The sequence below is a fragment of the Schistocerca nitens genome, chromosome 12 (genome assembly GCF_023898315.1).
Source record: "Schistocerca nitens isolate TAMUIC-IGC-003100 chromosome 12, iqSchNite1.1, whole genome shotgun sequence".
NCBI classification, from domain to species: Eukaryota; Metazoa; Arthropoda; class Insecta; order Orthoptera; family Acrididae; genus Schistocerca; species Schistocerca nitens.
The window spans coordinates 200,264,899-200,284,165 of record NC_064625.1 but is presented as its reverse complement, the minus strand read 5'-3'; positions in this window follow the sequence as shown (position 1 = coordinate 200,284,165).

Genomic DNA, 19,267 nt, shown 5'->3' with positions numbered 1-19,267 from the left:
CCGACGCAAAACTGACAGTGAATTGTAACGTTCAGAGCCTCTTAATGACGATGGAACACACAAATTCCGTCGCGATTCAATGCATCGTCCTCCAGTAGACTTGTATCCAAGGGTCTATTGCTGCCGCGGGCACCTTATCGTCGTTCTCCTGTGAGTCCAGTTTTTCGAATCCGACGCAAAACTGACAATTACTTGTAACGTTCAGAGCCTGTTAATGACGATGCAACACACAAATTGCGTCGCGATTCAATGCATCGTCCTCCAGCCGAATTGTCTCCGAGGTGGTATTGCTGCCCCGGGCACCTTTTGGTCGTTCTCCTATGAGTCTAGTTTTTCGAATCCGGCGCAAAACTGACTGTTAATTGTAACGTTCAGAGCCTCTTAATGACGATGGAACACACAAATTGCGTCGCGATTCAATACATCGTCCTACAGCCGAGTTGTCTCCAAGGGTCTAGTGCTGCCTCGGGCACCTTATGGTCGTTCTCCTGTGAGTCTAGGTTTTCGAATCCGACGCAAAACTGACAGTGAATTGTAACAATCAGAGCCTCTTAATGACGATGGAACCCACAAATTGCGTCGCGATTCAATTCATCGTCCTCCAGTAGACTTGTGTCCAAGGGTCTATTGCTGCCGCGGGCACCTTATCGTCGTTCTCCTGTGAGTCCAGTTTTTCGAATCCGACGCAAAACTGACAATTACTTGTAACGTTCAGAGCCTGTTAATGACGATGCAACACACAAATTGCGTCGCGATTCAATGCATCGTCCTCCAGCCGAATTGTCTCCGAGGTGGTATTGCTGCCCCGGGCACCTTTTGGTCGTTCTCCTATGAGTCTAGTTTTTCGAATCCGGCGCAAAACTGACTGTTAATTGCAACGTTCAGAGCCTCTTAATGACGATGGAACACACAAATTGCGTCGCGATTCAATACATCGTCCTCCAGCCGTCTTGTCTCCGAGGGTCTAGTGCTGCCTCGGGCACCTTATGGTCGTTCTCCTGTAAGTCTAGATTTTCGAATCCGACGCAAAACTGACAGTTAATTGTAAGGTTCAGAGCCTCTTAATGACGATGGAACACACAAATTGCGTCGCGATTCAATGCATCGTCCTCCAGCCGACTTGTCTCCAAGGGTCTAGTGCTGCCTCGGGCACCTTATGGTCGTTCTTCTGTGAGTCTAGATTTTCGAATCCGATGCAAAACTGACAGTTAATTGTAAGGTTCAGAGCCTCTTAATGACGATGGAACACACAAGTAGCGTCGCGAATCAATACATCGTCCTCCAGCCGAATTGTCTCCAAGGTTGTAGTGCTGCCTCGTGCACCTTATGGTCGTTCTCCTGTGAGTCTAGATTTTCGAATCCGACGCAAAACTGACAGTTAATTGTAACGTTCAGAGCCTCTTAATCACAATGCAACACACAAATTGCGTCGCGATTCAATACATCGTCCTACAGCCGACTTGTCTCCATGGGTCTAGTGCTGCCTCGGCACCTTATGGTCGTTCTCCTGTGAGTCTAGATTTTCGAATCCGACGCAAAACTGACAGTGAATTGTAACGTTCAGAGCCTCTTGATGACGATGGAACACACAAATTGCGTCGCGATTCAATACATCGTCCTACAGCCGACCTGTCTGCAAGGGTCTCTTGCTGTCTCGGGCACCTTATGGTTGTTCTCCTGTGAGTCTAGTTTTCCGAATACGACGCAAAACTGACAGTTAATTGTAACGTTCAGAGCCTGATAATGACGATGGAACACACAAATTGCGTCGCGATTCAATACATCGTCCTCCAACCGACTTGTCTCCGAGGTAGAATTGCTACCCCGGGCACCTTATCGTCGTTCTCCTGTGAGTCTACTTTTTCGAATCCAACAAAACTGACAATTAATTGTAACGTTCAGAGCCTGTTAATGACGATGGAACACACAAATTGCGTCGCGATTCAATACATCGTCCTCCAGCCGACTTGTCTCCGAGGTAGAATTGCTGCCCCGGGCACCTTATCGTCGTTCTCCTGTGAGTCTACTTTTTCGAATCCAACAAAACTGACAATTAATTGTAACGTTCAGAGCCTGTTAATGACGATGGAACACACAAATTGAGTCGCGATTCAATACATCGTCCTCCAGCCGACTTGTCTCCGAGGTAGTATTGCTGCCCCGGGCACCTTTTGGTCGTTCTCCTATGAGTCAAGTTTTTCGAATCCGGCGCAAAACTGACAGTTAATTGTAAGGTTCAGAGCCTCTTAATGACGATGGAACACACAAATTGCGTCGCGATTCAATACATCGTCCTCCAGCCGACTTGTCTCCGAAGTAGTATTGCTGCCCCGGGCACCTTTTGGTCGTTCTCCTATGAATCTAGTTTTTCGAATCCGACGCAAAACTGACTGTTAATTGTAACGTTCAGAGATTCTTAATGACGATGGAACACACAAATTGCGTCGCGATTCAATACATCGTCCTCCAGCCGACTTGTCTCCGAGGGTCTAATGCTGCCTCGGGCACCTTATGGTCGATCTCCTGTAAGTCTAGATTTTCTAATCCGACGCAAAACTGACAGTGAATTGTAACGTTCAGAGCCTCTTAATGACGATGGAACACACAAATTCCGTCGCGATTCAATGCATCGTCCTCCAGCCGACTTGTCTCCAAGGGTCTAGTGCTGCCTCGGGCACCTTATGGTCGTTCTTCTGTGAGTCTAGATTTTCGAATCCGATGCAAAACTGACAATTAATTGTAACGTTCAGAGCCTGTTAATGACGATGGAACACACAAATTGCGTCGCGATTCAATGCATCGTCCTCCAGCCGACTTGTCTCCGAGGTGGTATTGCTGCCCCGGGCACCTTTTGGTCGTTCTCCTATGAGTCTAGTTTTCCGAATCCGGCGCAAAACTGACTGTTAATTGTAACGTTCAGAGCCTCTTAATGACGATGGAACACACAAATTGCGTCGCGATTCAATACATAGTCCTCCAGCCGAATTGTCTCGAAGGGTCTAGTGCTGCCTCGGGCGCCTTATGGTCGTTCTCCTGTGAGTCTAGATTTTCGAATCCGACGCAAAACTGATAGTTAATTGTAACGTTCAGAGCCTCTTAATGACGATGGAACACACAAATTGCGTCGCGATTCAATACATCGTCCTACAGCCGAGTTGTCTCCAAGGGTCTAGTGCTGCCTCGGGCACCTTATGGTAGTTCTCCTGTGAGTCTAGGTTTTCGAATCCGACGCAAAACTGACAGTGAATTGTAACAATCAGAGCCTCTTAATGACGATGGAACCCACAAATTGCGTCGCGATTCAATTCATCGTCCTCCAGTAGACTTGTATCCAAGGGTCTATTGCTGCCGCGGGCACCTTATCGTCGTTCTCCTGTGAGTCCAGTTTTTCGAATCCGACGCAAAACTGACAATTACTTGTAACGTTCAGAGCCTGTTAATGACGATGCAACACACAAATTGCGTCGCGATTCAATGCATCGTCCTCCAGCCGAATTGTCTCCGAGGTGGTATTGCTGCCCCGGGCACCTTTTGGTCGTTCTCCTATGAGTCTAGTTTTTCGAATCCGGCGCAAAACTGACTGTTAATTGTAACGTTCAGAGCCTCTTAATGACGATGGAACACACAAATTGCGTCGCGATTCAATACATCGTCCTACAGCCGAGTTGTCTCCAAGGGTCTAGTGCTGCCTCGGGCACCTTATGGTCGTTCTCCTGTGAGTCTAGGTTTTCGAATCCGACGCAAAACTGACAGTGAATTGTAACAATCAGAGCCTCTTAATGACGATGGAACCCACAAATTGCGTCGCGATTCAATTCATCGTCCTCCAGTAGACTTGTATCCAAGGGTCTATTGCTGCCGCGGGCACCTTATCGTCGTTCTCCTGTGAGTCCAGTTTTTCGAATCCGACGCAAAACTGACAATTACTTGTAACGTTCAGAGCCTGTTAATGACGATGCAACACACAAATTGCGTCGCGATTCAATGCATCGTCCTCCAGCCGAATTGTCTCCGAGGTGGTATTGCTGCCCCGGGCACCTTTTGGTCGTTCTCCTATGAGTCTAGTTTTTCGAATCCGGCGCAAAACTGACTGTTAATTGCAACGTTCAGAGCCTCTTAATGACGATGGAACACACAAATTGCGTCGCGATTCAATACATCGTCCTCCAGCCGTCTTGTCTCCGAGGGTCTAGTGCTGCCTCGGGCACCTTATGGTCGTTCTCCTGTAAGTCTAGATTTTCGAATCCGACGCAAAACTGACAGTTAATTGTAAGGTTCAGAGCCTCTTAATGACGATGGAACACACAAATTGCGTCGCGATTCAATGCATCGTCCTCCAGCCGACTTGTCTCCAAGGGTCTAGTGCTGCCTCGGGCACCTTATGGTCGTTCTTCTGTGAGTCTAGATTTTCGAATCCGATGCAAAACTGACAGTTAATTGTAAGGTTCAGAGCCTCTTAATGACGATGGAACACACAAGTAGCGTCGCGAATCAATACATCGTCCTCCAGCCGAATTGTCTCCAAGGTTGTAGTGCTGCCTCGTGCACCTTATGGTCGTTCTCCTGTGAGTCTAGATTTTCGAATCCGACGCAAAACTGACAGTTAATTGTAACGTTCAGAGCCTCTTAATCACAATGCAACACACAAATTGCGTCGCGATTCAATACATCGTCCTACAGCCGACTTGTCTCCATGGGTCTAGTGCTGCCTCGGCACCTTATGGTCGTTCTCCTGTGAGTCTAGATTTTCGAATCCGACGCAAAACTGACAGTGAATTGTAACGTTCAGAGCCTCTTGATGACGATGGAACACACAAATTGCGTCGCGATTCAATACATCGTCCTACAGCCGACCTGTCTGCAAGGGTCTCTTGCTGTCTCGGGCACCTTATGGTTGTTCTCCTGTGAGTCTAGTTTTCCGAATACGACGCAAAACTGACAGTTAATTGTAACGTTCAGAGCCTGATAATGACGATGGAACACACAAATTGCGTCGCGATTCAATACATCGTCCTCCAACCGACTTGTCTCCGAGGTAGAATTGCTACCCCGGGCACCTTATCGTCGTTCTCCTGTGAGTCTACTTTTTCGAATCCAACAAAACTGACAATTAATTGTAACGTTCAGAGCCTGTTAATGACGATGGAACACACAAATTGCGTCGCGATTCAATACATCGTCCTCCAGCCGACTTGTCTCCGAGGTAGAATTGCTGCCCCGGGCACCTTATCGTCGTTCTCCTGTGAGTCTACTTTTTCGAATCCAACAAAACTGACAATTAATTGTAACGTTCAGAGCCTGTTAATGACGATGGAACACACAAATTGAGTCGCGATTCAATACATCGTCCTCCAGCCGACTTGTCTCCGAGGTAGTATTGCTGCCCCGGGCACCTTTTGGTCGTTCTCCTATGAGTCAAGTTTTTCGAATCCGGCGCAAAACTGACAGTTAATTGTAAGGTTCAGAGCCTCTTAATGACGATGGAACACACAAATTGCGTCGCGATTCAATACATCGTCCTCCAGCCGACTTGTCTCCGAAGTAGTATTGCTGCCCCGGGCACCTTTTGGTCGTTCTCCTATGAATCTAGTTTTTCGAATCCGACGCAAAACTGACTGTTAATTGTAACGTTCAGAGATTCTTAATGACGATGGAACACACAAATTGCGTCGCGATTCAATACATCGTCCTCCAGCCGACTTGTCTCCGAGGGTCTAATGCTGCCTCGGGCACCTTATGGTCGATCTCCTGTAAGTCTAGATTTTCTAATCCGACGCAAAACTGACAGTGAATTGTAACGTTCAGAGCCTCTTAATGACGATGGAACACACAAATTCCGTCGCGATTCAATGCATCGTCCTCCAGCCGACTTGTCTCCAAGGGTCTAGTGCTGCCTCGGGCACCTTATGGTCGTTCTTCTGTGAGTCTAGATTTTCGAATCCGATGCAAAACTGACAGTTAATTGTAAGGTTCAGAGCCTCTTAATGACGATGGAACACACAAGTAGCGTCGCTAATCAATACATCGTCCTCCAGCCGAATTGTCTCGAAGGTTCTAGTGCTGCCTCGGGCACCTTATGGTCGTTCTCCTGTAAGTCTAGATTTTCGAATCCGACGCAAAACTGACAGTTAATTGTAACGTTCAGAGCCTCTTAATGACGATGCAACACACAAATTGCGTCGCGATTCAATACATCGTCCTACAGCCGACTTGTCTCCATGGGTCTAGTGCTGCCTCGGGCACCTTATGGTCGTTCTCCTGTGAGTCTAGATTTTCGAATCCGACGCAAAACTGACAGTGAATTGTAACGTTCAGAGCCTCATGATGACGATGGAACACACAAATTGCGTCGCGATTCAATACATCGTCCTACAGCCGACCTGTCTGCAAGGGTCTCTTGCTGTCTCGGGCACCTTATGGTCGTTCTCCTGTGAGTCTAGTTTTCCGAATACGACGCAAAACTGACAGTTAATTGTAACGTTCAGAGCCTGATAATGACGACGGAACACACAAATTGCGTCGCGATTCAATACATCGTTCCCCAACCGACTTGCCTCCGAGGTAGAATTGCTGCCCTGGGCACCTTATCGTCGTTCTCCTGTGAGTCTACTTTTTCGAATCCAACAAAACTGACAATTAATTGTAACGTTCAGAGCCTGTTAATGACGATGGAACACACAAATTGCGTCGCGATTCAATACATCGTCCTCCAGCCGACTTGTCTCCGAGGTAGTATTGCTGCCCCGGGCACCTCTTGGTCGTTCTCCTATGAGTCTAGTTTTTCAAATCCGGCGCAAACTGACAGTTAATTGTAACGTTCAGAGCCTCTTAATGACGATGGAACACACAAATTGCGTCGCGATTCAATACATCGTCCTCCAGCCGAGTTGTCTCCGAGGTAGTATTGCTGCTCCGGGCACCTTTTGGTCGTTCTCCTATGAGTCTAGTTTTTCGAATTCGGCGCAAAACTGACAGTTAATTGTAACGTTCAGAGCCTCTTAATGACGATGGAGCACACAAATTGCTTAGCGATTCAATACATCGTCCTACAGCCGTCTTGTCTCAAAGAGTCTAGTGCTGCCTCGGGCGCCTTATGGTCGTTCTCCTGTGAGTCTAGATTTTCGAATCCGACGCAAAACTGATAGTTAATTGTAACGTTCAGAGCCTCTTAATGACGATGGAACACACAAATTGCGTCGCGATTCAATACATCGTCCTACAGCCGAGTTGTCTCCAAGGGTCTAGTGCTGCCTCGGGCACCTTATGGTCGTTCTCCTGTGAGTCTAGGTTTTCGAATCCGACGCAAAACTGACAGTGAATTGTAACGTTCAGAGCCTCTTAATGACGATGGAACCCACAAATTGCGTCGCGATTCAATTCATCGTCCTCCAGTAGACTTGTATCCAAGGGTCTATTGCTGCCGCGGGCACCTTATCGTCGTTCTCCTGTGAGTCCAGTTTTTCGAATCCGACGCAAAACTGACAATTACTTGTAACGTTCAGAGCCTGTTAATGACGATGGAACACACAAATTGCGTCGCGATTCAATGCTTCGTCCTCCAGCCGAATTGTCTCCGAGGTGGTATTGCTGCCCCGGGCACCTTTTGGTCGTTCTCCTATGAGTCTAGTTTTTCGAATCCGGCGCAAAACTGACTGTTAATTGTAACGTTCAGAGCCTCTTAATGACGATGGAACACACAACTTGCGTCGCGATTCAATACATCGTCCTCCAGCCGACTTGTCTACGAGGGTCTAGTGCTGCCTCGGGCACCTTATGGTCGTTCTCCTGTAAGTCTAGATTTTCGAATCCGACGCAAAACTGACAGTTAATTGTAAGGTTCAGAGCCTCTTAATGACGATGGAACCCACAAATTGCGTCGCGATTCAATGCATCGTCCTCCAGCCGACTTGTCTCCAAGGGTCTAGTGCTGCCTCGGGCACCTTATGGTCGTTCTTCTGTGAGTCTAGATTTTCGAATCCGATGCAAAACTGACAGTTAATTGTAAGGTTCAGAGCCTCTTAATGACGATGGAACACACAAGTAGCGTCGCGAATCAATACATCGTCCTCCAGCCGAATTGTCTCCAAGGTTGTAGTGCTGCCTCGGGCACCTTATGGTCGTTCTCCTGTGAGTCTAGATTTTCGAATCCGACGCAAAACTGACAGTTAATTGTAACGTTCAGAGCCTCTTAATCACAATGCAACACACAAATTGCGTCGCGATTCAATACATCGTCCTACAGCCGACTTGTCTCCATGGGTCTAGTGCTGCCTCGGGCACATTATGGTCGTTCTCCTGTGAGTCTAGATTTTCGAATCCGACGCAAAACTGACAGTGAATTGTAACGTTCAGAGCCTCTTGATGACGATGGAACACACAAATTGCGTCGCGATTCAGTACATCGTCCTACAGCCGACCTGTCTGCAAGGGTCTCTTACTGTCTCGGGCACCTTATGGTTGTTCTCCTGTGAGTCGAGATTCCCGAATACGACGCAAAACTGACAGTTAATTGTAACGTTCAGAGCCTGATAATGACGATGGAACACACAAATTGCGTCGCGATTCAATACATCGTCCTCCAACCGACTTGTCTCCGAGGTAGAATTGCTGCCCCGGGCACCTTATCGTCGTTCTCCTGTGAGTCTACTTTTTCGAATCCAACAAAACTGACAATTAATTGTAACGTTCAGAGCCTGTTAATGACGATGGAACACACAAATTGCGTCGCGATTCAATACATCGTCCTCCAGCCGACTTGTCTCCGAGGTAGAATTGCTGCCCCGGGCACCTTATCGTCGTTCTCCTGTGAGTCTACTTTTTCGAATCCAACAAAACTGACAATTAATTGTAACGTTCAGAGCCTGTTAATGACGATGGAACACACAAATTGAGTCGCGATTCAATACATCGTCCTCCAGCCGACTTGTCTCCGAGGTAGTATTGCTGCCCCGGGCACCTTTTGGTCGTTCTCCTATGAGTCAAGTTTTTCGAATCCGGCGCAAAACTGACAGTTAATTGTAAGGTTCAGAGCCTCTTAATGACGATGGAACACACAAATTGCGTCGCGATTCAATACATCGTCCTCCAGCCGACTTGTCTCCGAAGTAGTATTGCTGCCCCGGGCACCTTTTGGTCGTTCTCCTATGAATCTAGTTTTTCGAATCCGACGCAAAACTGACTGTTAATTGTAACGTTCAGAGATTCTTAATGACGATGGAACACACAAATTGCGTCGCGATTCAATACATCGTCCTCCAGCCGACTTGTCTCCGAGGGTCTAATGCTGCCTCGGGCACCTTATGGTCGATCTCCTGTAAGTCTAGATTTTCTAATCCGACGCAAAACTGACAGTGAATTGTAACGTTCAGAGCCTCTTAATGACGATGGAACACACAAATTCCGTCGCGATTCAATGCATCGTCCTCCAGCCGACTTGTCTCCAAGGGTCTAGTGCTGCCTCGGGCACCTTATGGTCGTTCTTCTGTGAGTCTAGATTTTCGAATCCGATGCAAAACTGACAGTTAATTGTAAGGTTCAGAGCCTCTTAATGACGATGGAACACACAAGTAGCGTCGCTAATCAATACATCGTCCTCCAGCCGAATTGTCTCGAAGGTTCTAGTGCTGCCTCGGGCACCTTATGGTCGTTCTCCTGTAAGTCTAGATTTTCGAATCCGACGCAAAACTGACAGTTAATTGTAACGTTCAGAGCCTCTTAATGACGATGCAACACACAAATTGCGTCGCGATTCAATACATCGTCCTACAGCCGACTTGTCTCCATGGGTCTAGTGCTGCCTCGGGCACCTTATGGTCGTTCTCCTGTGAGTCTAGATTTTCGAATCCAACAAAACTGACAGTGAATTGTAACGTTCAGAGCCTCATGATGACGATGGAACACACAAATTGCGTCGCGATTCAATACATCGTCCTACAGCCGACCTGTCTGCAAGGGTCTCTTGCTGTCTCGGGCACCTTATGGTCGTTCTCCTGTGAGTCTAGTTTTCCGAATACGACGCAAAACTGACAGTTAATTGTAACGTTCAGAGCCTGATAATGACGACGGAACACACAAATTGCGTCGCGATTCAATACATCGTTCCCCAACCGACTTGCCTCCGAGGTAGAATTGCTGCCCTGGGCACCTTATCGTCGTTCTCCTGTGAGTCTACTTTTTCGAATCCAACAAAACTGACAATTAATTGTAACGTTCAGAGCCTGTTAATGACGATGGAACACACAAATTGCGTCGCGATTCAATACATCGTCCTCCAGCCGACTTGTCTCCGAGGTAGTATTGCTGCCCCGGGCACCTCTTGGTCGTTCTCCTATGAGTCTAGTTTTTCAAATCCGGCGCAAACTGACAGTTAATTGTAACGTTCAGAGCCTCTTAATGACGATGGAACACACAAATTGCGTCGCGATTCAATACATCGTCCTCCAGCCGAGTTGTCTCCGAGGTAGTATTGCTGCTCCGGGCACCTTTTGGTCGTTCTCCTATGAGTCTAGTTTTTCGAATCCGGCGCAAAACTGACAGTTAATTGTAACGTTCAGAGCCTCTTAATGACGATGGAGCACACAAATTGCTTAGCGATTCAATACATCGTCCTACAGCCGTCTTGTCTCAAAGAGTCTAGTGCTGCCTCGGGCGCCTTATGGTCGTTCTCCTGTGAGTCTAGATTTTCGAATCCGACGCAAAACTGATAGTTAATTGTAACGTTCAGAGCCTCTTAATGACGATGGAACACACAAATTGCGTCGCGATTCAATACATCGTCCTACAGCCGAGTTGTCTCCAAGGGTCTAGTGCTGCCTCGGGCACCTTATGGTCGTTCTCCTGTGAGTCTAGGTTTTCGAATCCGACGCAAAACTGACAGTGAATTGTAACGTTCAGAGCCTCTTAATGACGATGGAACCCACAAATTGCGTCGCGATTCAATTCATCGTCCTCCAGTAGACTTGTATCCAAGGGTCTATTGCTGCCGCGGGCACCTTATCGTCGTTCTCCTGTGAGTCCAGTTTTTCGAATCCGACGCAAAACTGACAATTACTTGTAACGTTCAGAGCCTGTTAATGACGATGGAACACACAAATTGCGTCGCGATTCAATGCTTCGTCCTCCAGCCGAATTGTCTCCGAGGTGGTATTGCTGCCCCGGGCACCTTTTGGTCGTTCTCCTATGAGTCTAGTTTTTCGAATCCGGCGCAAAACTGACTGTTAATTGTAACGTTCAGAGCCTCTTAATGACGATGGAACACACAACTTGCGTCGCGATTCAATACATCGTCCTCCAGCCGACTTGTCTACGAGGGTCTAGTGCTGCCTCGGGCACCTTATGGTCGTTCTCCTGTAAGTCTAGATTTTCGAATCCGACGCAAAACTGACAGTTAATTGTAAGGTTCAGAGCCTCTTAATGACGATGGAACCCACAAATTGCGTCGCGATTCAATGCATCGTCCTCCAGCCGACTTGTCTCCAAGGGTCTAGTGCTGCCTCGGGCACCTTATGGTCGTTCTTCTGTGAGTCTAGATTTTCGAATCCGATGCAAAACTGACAGTTAATTGTAAGGTTCAGAGCCTCTTAATGACGATGGAACACACAAGTAGCGTCGCGAATCAATACATCGTCCTCCAGCCGAATTGTCTCCAAGGTTGTAGTGCTGCCTCGGGCACCTTATGGTCGTTCTCCTGTGAGTCTAGATTTTCGAATCCGACGCAAAACTGACAGTTAATTGTAACGTTCAGAGCCTCTTAATCACAATGCAACACACAAATTGCGTCGCGATTCAATACATCGTCCTACAGCCGACTTGTCTCCATGGGTCTAGTGCTGCCTCGGGCACATTATGGTCGTTCTCCTGTGAGTCTAGATTTTCGAATCCGACGCAAAACTGACAGTGAATTGTAACGTTCAGAGCCTCTTGATGACGATGGAACACACAAATTGCGTCGCGATTCAGTACATCGTCCTACAGCCGACCTGTCTGCAAGGGTCTCTTACTGTCTCGGGCACCTTATGGTTGTTCTCCTGTGAGTCGAGATTCCCGAATACGACGCAAAACTGACAGTTAATTGTAACGTTCAGAGCCTGATAATGACGATGGAACACACAAATTGCGTCGCGATTCAATACATCGTCCTCCAACCGACTTGTCTCCGAGGTAGAATTGCTGCCCCGGGCACCTTATCGTCGTTCTCCTGTGAGTCTACTTTTTCGAATCCAACAAAACTGACAATTAATTGTAACGTTCAGAGCCTGTTAATGACGATGGAACACACAAATTGCGTCGCTATTCAATACATCGTCCTCCAGCCGACTTGTCTCCGAGGTAGTATTGCTGCCCCGGGCACCTTTTGGTCGTTCTCCTATGAGTCTAGTTTTTCGAATCCGGCGCAAAACTGACAGTGAATTGTAACGTTCAGAGCCTCTTAATGACGATGGAACACACAAATTGCGTCGCGATTCAATACATCGTCCTCCAGCAGACTTGTCTCCGAGGTAGTATTGCTGCCCCGGGCACCTTTTGGTCGTTCTCCTATGAGTCTAGTTTTTCGAATCCGGCGCAAAACTGACAGTTAATTGTAGCGTTCAGAGCCTCTTAATGACGATGGAGCACACAAATTGCTTAGCGATTCAATACATCGTCCTACAGCCGTCTTGTCTCAAAGAGTCTAGTGCTGCCTCGGGCGCCTTATGGTCGTTCTCCTGTGAGTCTAGATTTTCGAATCCGACGCAAAACTGATAGTTAATTGTAACGTTCAGAGCCTCTTAATGACGATGGAACACACAAATTGCGTCGCGATTCAATACATCGTCCTACAGCCGAGTTGTCTCCAAGGGTCTAGTGCTGCCTCGGGCACCTTATGGTCGTTCTCCTGTGAGTCTAGGTTTTCGAATCCGACGCAAAACTGACAGTGAATTGTAACGTTCAGAGCCTCTTGATGACGATGGAACACACAAATTGCGTCGCGATTCAATACATCGTCCTACAGCCGACCTGTCTGCAAGGGTCTCTTGCTGTCTCGGGCACCTTATGGTCGTTCTCCTGTGAGTCTAGTTTTCCGAATACGACGCAAAACTGACAGTTAATTGTAACGTTCAGAGCCTGATAATGACGATGGAACACACAAATTGCGTCGCGATTCAATACATCGTCCCCCAACCGACTTGCCTCCGAGGTAGAATTGCTGCCCCAGGCACCTTATCGTCGTTCTCCTGTGAGTCTACTTTTTCGAATCCAACAAAACTGACAATTAATTGTAACGTTCAGAGCCTGTTAATGACGATGGAACACACAAATTGCGTCGCGATTCAATACATCGTCCTCCAGCCGACTTGCTTCCGAGGTAGTATTGCTGCCCCGGGCACCTTTTGGTCGTTCTCCTATGAGTCTAGTTTTTCAAATCCGGCTCAAACTGACAGTTAATTGTAACGTTCAGAGCCTGTTAATGACGATGGAACACACAAATTGCGTCGCGATTCAATACATCGTCCTCCAGCCGAGTTGTCTCCGAGGTAGTATTGCTGCCCCGGGCACCTTTTGGTCGTTCTCCTATGAGTCTAGTTTTTCGAATCCGGCGCAAAACTGACAGTTAATTGTAACGTTCAGAGCCTCTTAATGACGATGGAGCACACAAATTGCTTAGCGATTCAATACATCGTCCTACAGCCGTCTTGTCTCAAAGAGTCTAGTGCTGCCTCGGGCGCCTTATGGTCGTTCTCCTGTGAGTCTAGATTTTCGAATCCGACGCAAAACTGATAGTTAATTGTAACGTTCAGAGCCTCTTACTGACGATGGAACACACAAATTGCGTCGCGATTCAATACATCGTCCTACAGCCGAGTTGTCTCCAAGGGTCTAGTGCTGCCTCGGGCACCTTATGTTCGTTCTCCTGTGAGTCTAGGTTTTCGAATCCGACGCAAAACTGACAGTGAATTGTAACGTTCAGAGCCTCTTAATGACGATGGAACCCACAAATTGCGTCGCGATTCAATTCATCGTCCTCCAGTAGACTTGTATCCAAGGGTCTATAGCTGCCTCGGGCACCTTATCGTCGTTCTCCTGTGAGTCTACTTTTTCGAATCCGACGCAAAACTGACAATTAATTGTAACGTTCAGAGCCTGTTAATGACGATGGAACACACAAATTGCGTCGCGATTCAATGCATCGTCCTCCAGCCGACTTGTCTCCGAGGTGGTATTTCTGCCCCGGGAACCTTTTGGTCGTTCTCCTATGAGTCTAGTTTTCCGAATCCGGCGCAAAACTGACTGTTAATTGTAACGTTCAGAGCCTCTTAATGACGATGGAACACACAAATTGCGTCGCGATTCAATACATCGTCCTCCAGCCGACTTGTCTCCGAGGTAGTATTGCTGCCCCGGGCACCTTTTGGTCGTTCTCCTATGAATCTAGTTTTCGAATCCGACGCAAAACTGACAGTTAATTGTAACGTTCAGAGCCTCTGAATGACAATGGAACACACAAATTGCGTCGCGATTCAATACATCGTCCTCCAGCCGACTTGTCTCCGAGGGTCTAGTGCTGCCTCGGGCACCTTATGGTCGATCTCCTGTAAGTCTAGATTTTCGAATCCGACGTAAAACTGACAGTGAATTGTAACGTTCAGAGCCTCTTGATGACGATGGAACACACAAATTGCGTCGCGATTCAATACATCGTCCTACAGCCGACCAGTCTGCAAGGGTCTCTTGCTGCCTCGGACACCCTATGGTCGTTCTCCTGTGAGTCTAGTTTTCCGAATACGACGCAAAACTGAGTTAATTGTATCGTTCAGAGCCTGATAATGACGATGGAACACACAAATTGCGTCGCGATTCAATACATCGTCCTCCAGCCGACTTGTCTCCGAGGCAGTATTGCTGCCCCGGGCACCTTTTGGTCGTTCTCCTGTAAGTCTAGATTTTCGAATCCGACGTAAAACTGACAGTTAATTGTAAGGTTCAGAGCCTCTTAATGACGATGGAACACACAAATTGGGTCGCGATTCAATGCATCGTCCTCCAGCCGACTTGTCTCCAAGGGTCTAGTGCTGCCTCGGGCACCTTATGGTCGTTCTTCTGTGAGTCTAGATTTTCGAATCCGATGCAAAACTGACAGTTAATTGTAAGGTTCAGAGCCTCTTAATGACGATGGAACACACAAGTAGCGTCGTGAATCAATACATCGTCCTCCAGCCGAATTGTCTCCAAGGTTGTAGTGCTGCCTCGGGCACCTTATGGTCGTTCTCCTGTGAGTCTAGATTTTCGAATCCGACGCAAAACTGACAGTTAATTGTAACGTTCAGAGACTCTTAATCACAATGCAACACACAAATTGCGTCGCAATTCAATACATCGTCCTACAGCCGACTTGTCTCCATGGGTCTAGTGCTGCCTCGGGCACCTTATTGTCGTTCTCTTGTGAGTCTAGATTTTCGAATCCGACGCAAAACTGACAGTGAATTGTAACGTTCAGAGCCTCTTGATGACGATGGAACACACAAATTGCGTCGCGGATCAATACATCGTCCTACAGCCGACCTGTCTGCAAGGGTCTCTTGCTGTCTCGGGCACCTTATGGTTGTTCTCCTGTGAGTCTAGTTTTCCGAATACGACGCAAAACTGACAGTTAATTGTAACGTTCAGAGCCTGATAATGACGATGGAACACACAAATTGCGTCGCGATTCAATACATCGTCCTCCAACCGACTTGTCTCCGAGGTAGAATTGCTGCCCCGGGCACCTTATCTTCGTTCTCCTGTGAGTCTAGTTTTTCGAATCCAACAAAACTGACAATTAATTGTAACGTTCAGAGCCTGTTAATGACGATGGAACACACAAGTAGCGTCGCGAATCAATACATCGTCCTCCAGCCGAATTGTCTCCAAGGTTCTAGTGCTGCCTCGGGCAACTTATGGTCGTTCTCCTGTGAGTCCAGATTTTCGAATCCGACGCAAAACTGACAGTTAATTGTAACGTTCAGAGCCTCTTAATGACGATGCAACACACAATTTGCGTCGCGATTCAATACATCGTCCTACAGCCGACTTGTCTCCATGGGCCATATGCTGCCTCGGGCACCTTATGGTCGTTCTCCTGTGAGTCTAGATTTTCGAATCCGACGCAAAACTGACAGTGAATTGTAACGTTCAGAGCCTCTTGATGACGATGGAACACACAAATTGCGTCGCGATTCAATACATCGTCCTCCAACCGACTTTTCTCCGAGGTAGAATTGCTGCCCCGGGCACCTTATCGTCGTTCTCCTGTGAGTCTAGTTTTTCGAATCCGGCGCAAAACTGACAATTAATTGTAACGTTCAGAGCCTGTTAATGACGATGGAACACACAAATTGCGTCGCGATTCAATGAATCGTCCTCCAGCCGACTTGCCTCCGAGGTAGTATTGCTGCCCCGGGCACCTTTTGGTCGTTCTCCTATGAGTCTAGTTTTTCGAATCCGGCGCAAAACTGACAGTTAATTGTAACGTTCAGAGCCTCATAATGACGATGCAACATACAAATTGCGTCGCGATTCAATACATCGTCCTCCAGCCGACTTGTCTCCGAGGTAGTATTGCTGCCCCGGGCACCCTTTTGTCGTTCTCCTATGAGTCTAGTTTTTGGAATCCGACGCAAAACTGACAGTTAATTGGAACGTTCAGAGCCTGTTAATGACGATGGAACACACAAATTGCGTCGCGATTCAATACATCGTCCTCCAGCCGAAGTGTCTCCAAGGTAGTATTGCTGCCCCGGGCACCTTTTGGTCGTTCTCCTATGAGTCTAGTTTTTCGAATCCGGCGCAAAACTGACAGTTAATTGTAACGTTCAGGGCCTCTTAATGACGATGGAACACACAAATTGCGTCGCGATTCAATACATCGTCCTACAGCCGACTTGTCTCCAAGGGTCTAGTACTGCCTCGGGCACCTTATGATCGTTCTCCTATGAGTCTACATTTTCATATCCGACGCTAAACTGACAGTGAATTGTAACGTTCAGAGCCTCTTAATGACGATGGAACACACAAATTGCGTCGCGATTCAATGAATCGTCCTCCAGCCGACTTGTCTCCAAGGGTCTAGTGCTGCCTCGGGCACCTTATGGTCGTTCTTCTGTGAGTCGAGATTTTCGAATCCGATGCAAAACTGACAGTGAATTGTAACGTTCAGAGCCTCTTAATGACGATGGAACACACAAATTGCGTCGCGATTCAATACATCGTCCTCCAGCCGACTTGTCTCCGAGGTAGAATTGCTGCCCCGGGCACCTTATCTTCGTTCTCCTGTGAGTCTAGTTTTTCGAATCCAACAAAACTGACAATTAATTGTAACGTTCAGAGCCTGTTAATGACGATGGAACACACAAATTGCGTCGCGATTCAATACATCGTCCTCCAGCCGACTTGTCTCCGAGGCAGTATTGCTGCCCCGGGCACCTTTTGGTCGTTCTCCTATGAGTCTAGTTTTTCAAATCCGGCGCAAAACTGACAGTTAATTGTAACGTTCAGAGCCTCTTCATGACGATGGAACACACAAATATCGTCGCGATTCAATACATCGTCCTCCAGCCGACTTGTCTCCGAGGTAGTATTGCTGCCCCAGGCACCTTTTGGGCGTTCTCCTATGAGTCTAGTTTTTCGAATCCGACGCAAAACTGACAGTTAATTGTAACGTTCAGAGCCTGTTAATGACGATGGAACACACAAATTGCGTCGCGATTCAATACATCGTCCTCCAGCCGAAGTGTCTCCAAGGTAGTATTGCTGCCCCGGGCACCTTTTGGTCGTTGTCCTATGAGTCTAGTTTTTCGAATCCGGCGCAAAACTGACAGTTAATTGTAACGTTCAGAGCCTCTTAATGACGATGGAACACACAAATTGCGTCGCGATTCAATACATCGACCTCCAGCCGACTTGTCTCCGAGGCAGTATTGCTGCCCCGGGCACCTTTTGGTCGTTCTCCTATGAGTCTAGTTTTTCAAATCCGGCGCAAAACTGACAGTTAATTGTAACGTTCAGAGCCTCTTCATGACGATAGAACACACAAATTGCGTCGCGATTCAATACATCGTCCTCCAGCCGACTTGTCTCCGAGGTAGAATTGCTGCCCCGGGCACCTTATCTTCGTTCTCCTGTGAGTCTAGTTTTTCGAATCCAACAAAACTGACAATTAATTGTAACGTTCAGAGCCTGTTAATGACGATGGAACACACAAATTGCGTCGCGATTCAATACATCGTCCTCCAGCCGACTTGTCTCCGAGGCAGTATTGCTGCCCCGGGCACCTTTTGGTCGTTCTCCTATGAGTCTAGTTTTTCAAATCCGGCGCAAAACTGACAGTTAATTGTAACGTTCAGAGCCTCTTCATGACGATGGAACACACAAATTGCGTCGCGATTCAATACACCGTCCTCCAGCCGACTTGTCTCCGAGGTAGAATTGCTGCCCCGGGCACCTTATCTTCGTTCTCCTGTGAGTCTAGTTTTTCGAATCCAACAAAACTGACAATTAATTGTAACGTTCAGAGCCTGTTAATGACGATGGAACACACAAATTGCGTCGCGATTCAATACATCGTCCTCCAGCCGACTTGTCTCCGAGGGTCTAGTGCTGCCTCGGGCACCTTATGGTCGTTCTCCTGTGAGTCTTGATTTTCGAATCCGAAGCAAAAGTGACAGTTAATTGTAAGGTTCAGAGCCTCTTAATGACGATGGAACACACAAATTGCGTCGCGATTCAATACATTGTCCTACAGCCGACCTGTCTGCAAGGGTCTCTTGCTGCCTCGGACACCCTATGGTCGTTCTCCTGTGAGTCTAGTTTTCCGATTCCGACGCAAAACTGAGTTAATTGTAACGTTCAGAGCCTGATAATGACGATGGAACACACAAATTGCGTCGCGATTCAATACATCGTCCTCCAGCCGACTTGTCTCCGAGGTAGAATTGCTGCCCCGGGCACCTTATCTTCGTTCTCCTGTGAGTCTAGTTTTTCGAATCCAACAAAACTGACAATTAATTGTAACGTTCAGAGCCTGTTAATGACGATGGAACACACAAATTGCGTCGCGATTCAATACATCGTCCTCCAGCCGACTTGTCTCCGAGGCAGTATTGCTGCACCCGGGCACCTTTTGGTCGTTCTCCTATGAGTCCAGTTTTTCAAATCCGGCGCAAAACTGACAGTTAATTGTAACGTTCAGAGCCTCTTCATGACGATGGAACACTCAAATTGCGTCGCGATTCAATACACCGTCCTCCAGCCG